Raw genomic sequence first — 11,075 nt, 5'->3', positions numbered from 1 at the left:
AACCATCAATTGCTGGTTTAAATGCCCAGAACACGTAATTGAATATATATTCTGATTTTCCTGGATTACGCTCAAACTTCCATTCAACAACCGTCCCGGGGTTAAAGTGTTGCAGTGCGGCCATGTACTTGGGTAGAGCTGCAAATGACTTATCCGAGTTACCATAAATAATTTCAAACGCACGTTTGCGCCCGAGAAATGTCTTTCTTTTGGTAATGGTATGACCATATTCCTGGTGGACTGATGTAACGCACTCTTTGATTTTATACCTTATGGACGCTTCAAGGTGTGGAATAAGGACAAGAGAAATCAAGTCAATATCCAAGTTGTAGTGATTCCCATTGAATGTGTCCATTTCACATCTGTGAGTGGGAATATATTTACTCACTTTCCACAGACCTGTATTCTTCTTGCTCGCACGCAACATCCAATGACAACCCGTAAACCATCTGCGACAAACAACCTTGTATACATCCAGACTTAACTCCCATACCGTCATCTCACGACATTCTTTTACGCTGTACATTTTTTCCGCCCTGCTTAGGCGCACTTTATCAGGAAAAAGCATGCCCTTTGCCAGTACCGTTGGTCTAGAATCATCCCACATTACTGTCCGAATTTCATCAAAATCCATTGTGAGAGCATCCACATCCGGCATACTTGGCAAGTTATCAAGGTAGGGAATCTTTCTTGAATGAAATGGCACTTGGGACTCGTACACTCTTGGTCTAATGGGGGGTGGAGCATACTCCCTCGTCAAATCAGGTCATTCATTCTCTTCCTCCTCGTCACCATCCTCACGAGGGAAGGGTGTGTCGTCTTTGGAATCATCGGCATTGTTGTCATAATCACTATTCTCTTCCTCATTCTGTGCATCTGCCATATCCCGATTTAATATGTCGTCTTCGGGCAATTGAGTGAGGACAGGTGGTCCAACTTGCTCGTTTTCACTGCACAAACAATAAAATAATAAGCTACTAAAATTAATAAATACTTTCCATATAGCTGTATCACTTCACTTACAAGTCGTAACGTGTTGACATTCCTTGATGGATATTATCATATTGGTGATGACTCCCGGATGGACCACCACGATCCAGCACACCAGAACTATGCATATTTCAACTGGGTGTGGGTTCATAACTTGTAAAAGTCATATCTGGCCGGTATCCCATATGGAATATATGAGTGTTAATACAAATTCAATACAACAAAAATATACATCGTAACACTAAGAAAAATTGAAGTTTACCACTCGTCTTGTAGATTATGTAAAGCAGGAGAGAAATTATTTCCTCGCTCCTCATTCGCCCGTGGTGATAAGTTTAAATCAGGGCAAATTCTTTCATCCGGAACCTGTCCGGCAAAAACTGCTCCAGAATAACCACCCGATGACTGAGGGTTATCCCAACTATGCGCAACCTCATTATTGCGAACGTCTTCGATCTTGACGCACATTTTCAACATTTTTATCACAAGAAATTCCCGGTATTCATCAGGAGTCCTCAAAAAATCCCTCAAAGTTTCATCATCATCGATGTTAAACTCAGCATAACAAGCGACCCCTTGTGGAGTGACGAAATACGGATATCTTCCGGTTACTTTAAGGTTCACCGAATGTTTCCTCAAACAACGATACCAATCTATCGTACTCTATTGTAAGTGGCAACTTAACATGACACTGTGGAGATAAATTATAGCTCACGGAATTATTCGCCACCACAACCTCACCCCCCAATATAATGAAACCCTTACTTTTCGCTCTTCGGACATTATGAAAAAATGCTTGAGAATTTAACAAGAAGAAAAATTTGAACGAGAGTTAGGAATATTTTTGAATGAATTTTTGTAAAATCCTAACGCTTTTAAATAAGGCAATACCTAGCTCGGTGGGCTGAATTATTTTAGGTATAGCGCTCTTTTAAAGTCTTCATAGCATAAAATATGTAGTTTTAATTATTAAACTAAATCAATTGTATCGGATTTTAAATTTATAAATCAAACCAAACCAACATAATCGGGTTTTTCAATCTCGATTTTTCTCGGGGTTTTCGAGTTTTTTTGGGTTTCTAGGTTTTTAAAGTTTTCATAGCATAAAATATGTAGTTTGTGCTCCAAATATTTCTTAAGTCCTAGTAAAATATAAATATATAATATATTTTCCAAGAAATTAACACAATAATATGAGATAAGTCATAGCATTATACTAAAATATTCAATAACAAAGATAAAATAATAAAATCACATAAAACAAAATATTGCTAAATAATAAACCATAATAAAAATTAACATAATCTAAAAATACGGTATAGGTCATGCTAAAATAAGTATAGCTAATAAGTACTAATATTAATTACATAACTAAGCACCAAAGAAAAAGATAAACTAAGTTATGCATTTTCTTTATAAACCAATGTAAAACTAAATTAATTATCCAACATTATCGTTATTCCTAGTATTGAATTGAATTTTTTTGTTAGCATTAATATTGATTTGAACTTTGTTTGAGTTATTACATTTATGGGTTATAAAATTTATTTACCATTCAAGAATGTTAAGTCTAAACTTGAAATAATACGTTAAGAGATAAAACTGTGAAAAAATGTAAGAAATATTTATAAATTACATTACAATAAATATTTATATGTATAAAATATTTTTAAAAATTGTATAAATGTACTATTGGGTTGGTTTGGTTTCGATTTGACTTTTTTTTAGTTAAAATCAAACCAAATCAAACCAAACCATATTAATTTTTTTTTTTCGATTTGACTCAAATTATCGATTTAGTACGATATATCGGTTTTTTGTACACCGCTGATTGCCACACTCTTTTTACTCTTTCACCCAATATATCTTTTTGTATTTTCTTTTAGCAAAACAATAGAGAGTACAAAGATATATAGTACATGTTAGTACTACATAACAAGAAAATATAAGTGTAACGTCTCAAATTATAAGGGACATCGGCAACAACAAATTATGCTAACAATAAGGCACATCAGCAATAATTGCCAGCCGTTTTTTCCTCTTTATTACACTAGTAGCATTAGTCGATTATTTTGGGAAATTTTTTGTTAATATTAAATTTTCAATAGTAAAATTAGTAAATAAATTATATGAGATCTTTGCAGTATTATTTTCGTAACTGAGCATAGAAACTACTTTATTTTTTTTTTTTGAATTTTTAGGAAAGCCAATATTTTTATGAAAAGTAAGTGGAAATAAACCTTAAAGCTTTGAAGAGTGAAATTAAACTCACCAAGGGAAAACTTGGAGCAATAATGTTATTTTTGTATGATCTACAAGTTGCGAATTCGAGTTGTGAAAACAATCACTAATATTTGTATCAAAATTGACCGTCTATATCACATCTTTAGGAATACGAGTGGATGTGAGATATTTTGCGTCCCAACCTGTTTTTTTATGTGCCCGGCGATGCAAATACTGCACATAAGAAACAGTAATATGTGTGGTTCCCTCAGTACAGCTAGCTTGTAAATATGATGAGATGGTGCTGATGACAAAGCCTGCTTGCTTTTATCACGTAAACAATTGCATAAATGAGACCATAGGACAAAGGTTGTAACTTGCACGTTTAGATATCAAAAAGAAAGATAATGTATTGCAGCACAGTGGGTGATCGTTATCTCCATAAATACGCAAAAAGTGCCATAAACAGAAGCTAAAGATGGATTCTGATATGACTTCGCTCTGTTCTGCTTCTGCACATACAAAAGCTGGCTTCCCTTTTTTTTTCTTTTCTTCCTCTCTCCCCTTTTTAGACTCAAACGATAAAAATAGATGATAAAAAATTAAGTATAATTTTATATATAACGCGGTTATTCACCGCGCTATACCTTAATGGCACGTTTGTCCGTTAAGGTATAACGCGATGAATACCTCCGTTATATTTGAACGTTTCTGCCTAACCAATAATTCATCTGAACTTTACTGACCCACCAATAATTGAGGGTATATGGCATGTATTACACGCGCTACATATATAGCGCCTATTATGCATGCGCTATACCCTCAATTATTGTAACCCGAACTGATTTTTTCTTATTTAAGGAGTTTCAGAATTTGGTAAAAATCCATTCAGGATCCTTCAGGTGTTCCGAAATATTTATTCATTAACTTATTTTGCATTTTGTCACAATGTCCGAAGAACCAAAAAATAGGGTTTCATTATATTGGGGGGTGAGGTTGTGATGGAGAATAACTCAGTACGCTATAGTTGTTCTCCACACTGTCATGTTAAGTTACCATTTACAATGGAGTACGATAGATTGGTATCGTTGTTATGCAAAAAACTGAATGTGAGGAAACGTTCGATTAATATTAAAGTAACCGAAAGATATCCGTATTCTGTTACTCCGCAAATGGTTGCTTGTTATGCTGAGTTTAACATCGAAGACGATAAAACTCTGATAGATTTTTTGAGGATTCCGGATGAACACCGGTAACTTCTTGTAATAACAATAATAACAACAACAACAACCCAGTAAAATTCCACTAATGGGGTCTGGGGAGGGTAGTGTGTATGCAGACCTTACCCCTACCCCGAACGAGTAGAGAGGCTGTTTTCGAAAGACCCTCGGCCAAAAAAAAAAAAGAAGACAAATATTGGAAATGTAATAAAAATATTGGAAATGTACGTCAAGGCGGAAGACGTTCGCAAAATAGGGATATCCCTCAATCATCGGGTGATTTTTTGGAGCAGTTTTATCCGAACAGGTTTCAGGTGAAAGAGTTTGGCCAGATCTAAACTTATCTCCACGGGCGAATGAGGAGTGAGGACATAATTTCTCCCCAAGTTTACATAATCCACAAGTCGAGTGGTAAACTTCAATTTTTTTTTGTGTTACGATATTTATTTTTATGTATTGTATATTTATTAACACTCATATATTTCGCAGGGGGTACCGGCCAGATATAAATTTTACAAGTTATGAACCAACGGACAGTTAGAATATGCATAGTTTTGGTGTGTTGGATCATGATGGTTCATCTAGGAGTCATCAGTAACAGGATAATGTGCATCATAGGATATCAACAGATTATGATTTGTAAGTTAAGTGATAAAGTTTATATGTAATGTTTGGATGAATTTGAGAAACTCATTATTTTATTGGTTGTGCAGTGAAAATGAGCAACTTGAAGGTCTTGTCCTTACTCAATTGCCCGAATACGACATATTAAATAATGATCTGGCAGCAGTTGCGTAGAGTCAGGAAGATGACAGTGATTATGACAACAATGTTGATGAGTCTGGAGATGACACACCCTTCCATGATGATGGGTGATGATGATGAGGACGAGAATGATGAACCTGATTTGATGAGGGAGCATGCTCTACCTCTCGTTAGACCGAGAGTGTACGAGTCACATGTGTCATTTCATTCAAGGGAGATTCCCTACCTTTATCAATTGTCAAGTATGCCGGAAGTGGATGCCCTCACAAGGGATCTTGTCGAAATTCGGACAGCAATGTGGGATAAATCTAGAGCAACGGTGCTGTCAAAGAATATGCTTTTTGTTAATAAAGCGTGCCTAAGCAGGGTGATGCGAATGTACAATATAAAAGAGTGTCGTGAGATCGTGGTTCATGAGTCTTCTCCAAAAGTATACAAGGTTATTTGTCGTAGATGGTTTTAAGGTTGTACATGGATGTTGCGTGCGAGAAAGTTAAAAATAAATATGTAGATTGTGGGAAAATACATTGGCACCCACACTTGTGAAATGGACACATTTAGTGGGAATCATTTTAACTTGAATGTTGACTTGATTTCTCTTGTCTTAATTCCCTACATTGAAGCGTCCATAAGGTACAAGATTAAAGAGTGTATAACATCTGTCCACCAGGTATATAGATATACCATTAACAAAAGAAAGGCATTTCTCGGGCGTAAACGTGCGTTTGAAATTGTTTATGGTAACTAGGATTAGTCCTTTGTCGCTCTACCTAGTTACATGGCTGCATTATAACACTTTAACCCCGGGACTGTTGTTGAATGAAAGTTTGAGCGGAGTTCGGGAATACCAGAATATATATTCAAATATGTGTTCTAGGCATTTAAACCAGCCATTGATGGTTATGTGCATTGTCGGACGGTAATATCCATAGACGACACTCATGCCTATGGAAAGTATGATATTAAGTTGTTCTGTTGCAGTAGATGCTAATGGAAGTATATTTCCCCTAGCATTTGCTATTTATGCCAATGAAACCAAGAGACGTGGACATTTTCTTTGAACCACTTGAAGGAGCACATTGTCAGACAGCGTTCAGATATTTGTCAAATATCTAATTGGCATGGCGGTATTTTAAGTTCGGTACAGAATTAGCGTGCATGGCAGGAACCGTATGCCTACTACCGTTACTATGTTAGGCACTTGAAGGCTAACTTCCAGAGGGCTTATCCGAACAAGGACTTATATGATTTAATGTGAAAGGCAGCAACAGATTACCAAGAGTGTAAATTCATGAGGCGAATGGAATTGATTAGGCAGGAAGACCCAGAAGCCTATCGTTGGTTGATGCGACATGAACTTGACAAGTAGACTTTGCATAAGGATGGTGGTAGAAGATGGGGAATTTTGACTACAAATGTGTCAGAGTTTTTCGACGGGTTATTGAAGTCTGTATGTGGATTCTGTGTCACCGCCATGGTGCGATGTCATTCAAGCAGACAACATAGACGTTTGTTGAAAGATCTAAAGGTGCATCGTCATTGATGAAAGGGGGTATTGAATTTATGCCACAACCAATAAAACGATTTGAGAAATATAGGAAGCGAGCATAATGGCATACATTTTTGCAATATTGCAGCGAACGAAATATTTTTGAAGTTTGTATTGATCTGCATCACACCCACGGGAATAATACACATACCGTAAATGAATCCAGAAGAATATGCTCTAGTGGAAAATAGTCAATCTATCACTTTCCATGCTCACATGCCATGAAGTGCTTTCAACATATAGTTTTCGAAGCAACAAGGTACGTTGATAAAGAATATAGTGTTGCTGCATACTTAAACACCTATAGTGGACAGTTGCATCTAGTGGGTGCATAACATTATTGACCGTCGGAACCATTTAAAATGGTGTGTAACAGGGATTATGTGCGTCAATGGCAAGTGCAAAAAAGGACGCTGATACGGAACTAAATGAATATTGGTGATACTGTTTATTCGCGTAAATATGGCATATGTTCTCAAATAGGACACAACTGCCGTAAATGTCCTTCAGCTGGTTTGGGAAGATGTGGTAATTCATCTATAGGTGGCAGTTCATCGAAGTTGCCCAATTATCAAGGATAAACGTTATATTTTATTGCAGTACTTTTTGTTGTACTAATTGTCTGTAAATGTTCAGTTTGCAAATTTTCTGAAATAAAATTATGCTTCCAATGGGGTTAAATCTGATTGATATTTAGCATTAAAGATTCAATACAACAATTTAACATACACTCCAAGAAATAAATAACAATGTTCATTCGCCATTATAGTCATTGTCTGACACTATTTCATTGTCACTGTCTTCCTCTTTTTCATCAACATCTTTTACGCACCCTCCCGGACCGAGGTCATAGTAATCTAGGCCCCAGTTGACACACGCTTCTTGTATTTCATCACTATTATCAATAAGACCACTTGCTTGATTTCTACAATAATATGGGATTCCTACGTCCAACGTCTGTGGTAGAAACTTAGGTAGTCCTTCCCACTCGACAACTGTTGGAAAAACAGGATAATCATTGTCTCTATGTTATTTTTCATTTTCTAATAAATCCCAATACTGATCCTCCATTCCTTCCAGGTAGTTAAGATAATCCAGTGTATGATGAACGGCTAGTGCCTTTTTTATCTCTAAAATCTCCTTCATCAAATGCCGAATCACTTCTTGTTCATCTTTGTGTACTTTAGTTTGGAAGGTTGCAGATAGTGTTTGTGGTACAACTAGCCCATGCCAGTAACATAGTACTTCATAATCACACCGTTTTGAGTAAAATGGGAACCCATTGTAGTTTTTCGCCCCAAATGCGCATACCTTCAGTCTTTGTAGAATGCGCTCTCAATAATGTGCCCTGCAAATTTGAGATCAGTGTGTATATTTATAGGCTTATTTTCCAAGTGACGTAGAATATTATACCACTTGTCATCAACCTCATCAATATAGCAACCTAGCATATTATTTTCAAAGTATGGATCGATTGTGTTATGACGTGTTCCATGTAGATCTGTTGAACTACCTTCGCCTTTTTGCCTCTTCTTAAACCATTTATTAAATGTTAGTGGCATTTCTGAAATGGATGTTGTAATAGTTCTTCAAATGGTCTTTGGATACTGATCTCTTGGTTCAGCTTAAGAAGAACTAAACTGCACGAACTTGTATATTAAACGTAGCGCATCACCAATATGCGTTATGTGTATTGTCACGTCGACCTGAAAAAGATGTCTACCTGAAAAAGCTGTCGATCATAAAAGCTGGACCCACTTGTACCCTAAAGAATCATTATCACGTGAATTATATTGTGTCACCAATATGTGTTATGTGTATTTTCATGTCGAGCTGAAAAAGTTGTCGACTTGAAAAAGTTGTCGATCTTAAAATATGCATCCACTTGTACCCTAAAGAATTATTATCGCGCGAAACATAGCGCGTCACCAATATGCGTTATGTGTATTGTCATGTCGACCTGAAAAAGCTGTCGATCTGAAAAGTTGCACCCACTTGTACCCTAAAGAATCATTAGCACACGATACTTAGTGCTTCACCAATATGCGTTATGTAACCTAAAATCACTCTTAGCTGCCTATAAAAACCTCACGCATTTTAGTTATTAGTTACGTTGTAAGGAAACGAATAAAACAACTTTCCATTAAATTTTCATTTTCGAGCATTATGACATGTCTGGTCGTAATGACATACCAATGTGTTACTGTGGCAAACGTGCGATTTTGAAGGCATGTTGGTCAAATTGCAATCTGGGGCGTAGACGTTAAATGTGTAAACAAGTTGTAAGTTATTATTTTTTGAAAAAATGTTAGTTAATAGTTTTCATATAACATGTTAATTAATATTCTTGTGTTATCATCCCATTTATAGGACGAAAATCAATGTGGTTTTGAAGAATGGTACGATGAACCCATTAATCAGAAGTACTACAAATCATGTTTGCTAAACATTTAGAATCTGACCGGTGAATACGAATTCTAGATCTTTAAACTACAAGAACTTGCGGCAATGAAGGAGAAACTAAAAGAGGCAGAAGAAGAAAAAAATCGGTTGGAAGAGAAATTTAAGTGGTTGAAGCATAGAATAATGGGCGATAGTGACTAAACAAACACATGGATATGTTTGTGTAGAATTTTATTTTTATGTTGTACGTGTCATGTATTATCTTTATTTGGTAACAAATTTAAATTTATGTTAAGCTTTTTTTTTTGTGTTATATTGTCAAACTAATAAATAACCCTAAAAATAAAAATTACATGCGCAAATTATGTAAAACATAAATAATTTTGCTATTATATATTTAATGTCATATATACAACTAAGAATACATATCAATGAGTCCCACATCCTGTATGCTTTAAAGCATCTGCTGGCCTGAGGCGCATCCCATCCCGCCCGGCTACGCTATCAGGATCATCCTTATCACATCGCCTCTTTATCGGAGGATGCGCTACGTCATGATCGCCAGTAAGGCTGGCAGGCTCGGTAGAAGCGGTCGATGGGCCAGCAGTAACCTACAAAATAAAAAAATATTTTAGTTTATGAAATATAAAATACTAACGTTCGTGTTAACAAGAACTTTTAATGGACATACCATGGTCTCAACGAGCTCGTGAATAAGATAATTCGTCTCCGGCATGTCAATATCGCACAATGTGGCCTACGTGACCGGCGATGATGAAATCTTTTAAAAACATATAAACACTTTAGATATTACTGAATAATCTATAAGGTAAAAACACATTGAAATAATAGTAATACAAATAAACCTGCGCCTGAGTAGAGACACAATGCTCTGTCGGTACATGGCACATAAGTAGCCTCGTATCCTAAGAGCCCATACTCTCGGGCATGTCTCAATGTGTCAGCAGCAAGATCAGTAACCCAACGGCCAAACACGGGCAAAGCTACCGCTCCCTCGTTTGTATGTTATAGCATCTCCAGTCACTACTGGTAGAACTAGTGTAAGCCTATAGCCTGCATAACATATAAAATATTAATTACGGAAGGATAATGTAACGTTATAAGTAAGTATAACAAATAACATATCAATGCCTCATGCCTCCCAGCGTATGGAATGTTCCGACCACCAGCGCGATGAACGAGATTCCCGACGAGAAGTCGGGTAACGCTGCGATACCAACCCATGTACTCATGCTCGCCCTCCATACAGTTAGGTGGAGGGTATGGCGGAATTAGTCCATACCTCATGTCCCAAACCTCAATCTGGGCCTCTATCTAGTCCAAGTATGTCTGTCAACCTTACAACAATCATCCCGTTGGTAATGTGTCCTGTGCCAAGTGGGCGGAATAGGTACAACCTGCGGGCGACCAAAATGGCGAAGGACTCGCTCGGTGGCATGATGCTCGACTATATCGAGACATATCAGTGGAATGGAAAAGCTCCGCATAGCTCGGTCGCGGGAGCAATAATTTGGCAGGAAATGAATGGTGAAAACTTGGCAGAGTGGGTTTTAGCCCTTGAAGGGCGAGGGTACTGGAAAAGAGAGCTCGAATTTGAGCCCTTACACTTGGAAGAAAGAAAAACACCTCCAGCTAAGCCGTCAATTGAAGAGTCACCACAGTTGGAACTAAAACCGTTACCTTCTCACCTCAGGTATGCTTTCTTGGGACCTAAATCCACTTTACCTGTTATTATCTCATCCAGCTGGTTAGATGTGTAGGCAGAATAACTTTTGCAGGTGTTAATGGAGTGCAAGACTACAATTGGCTGGACCATTGTAGATATTAGGGGGATCAGCCCGACATTTTTTATGCATAAGATTCTATTGGAAGATGGGCACAAACCTTCCAGAGAACATCAAAGA

The sequence above is a fragment of the Nicotiana tomentosiformis genome, chromosome 3 (assembly GCF_000390325.3).
Source record: "Nicotiana tomentosiformis chromosome 3, ASM39032v3, whole genome shotgun sequence".
NCBI classification, from domain to species: domain Eukaryota; kingdom Viridiplantae; phylum Streptophyta; class Magnoliopsida; order Solanales; family Solanaceae; genus Nicotiana; species Nicotiana tomentosiformis.
The sequence above is the reverse complement of the archived record's forward strand: the minus strand, read 5'-3'. Positions refer to the sequence as shown.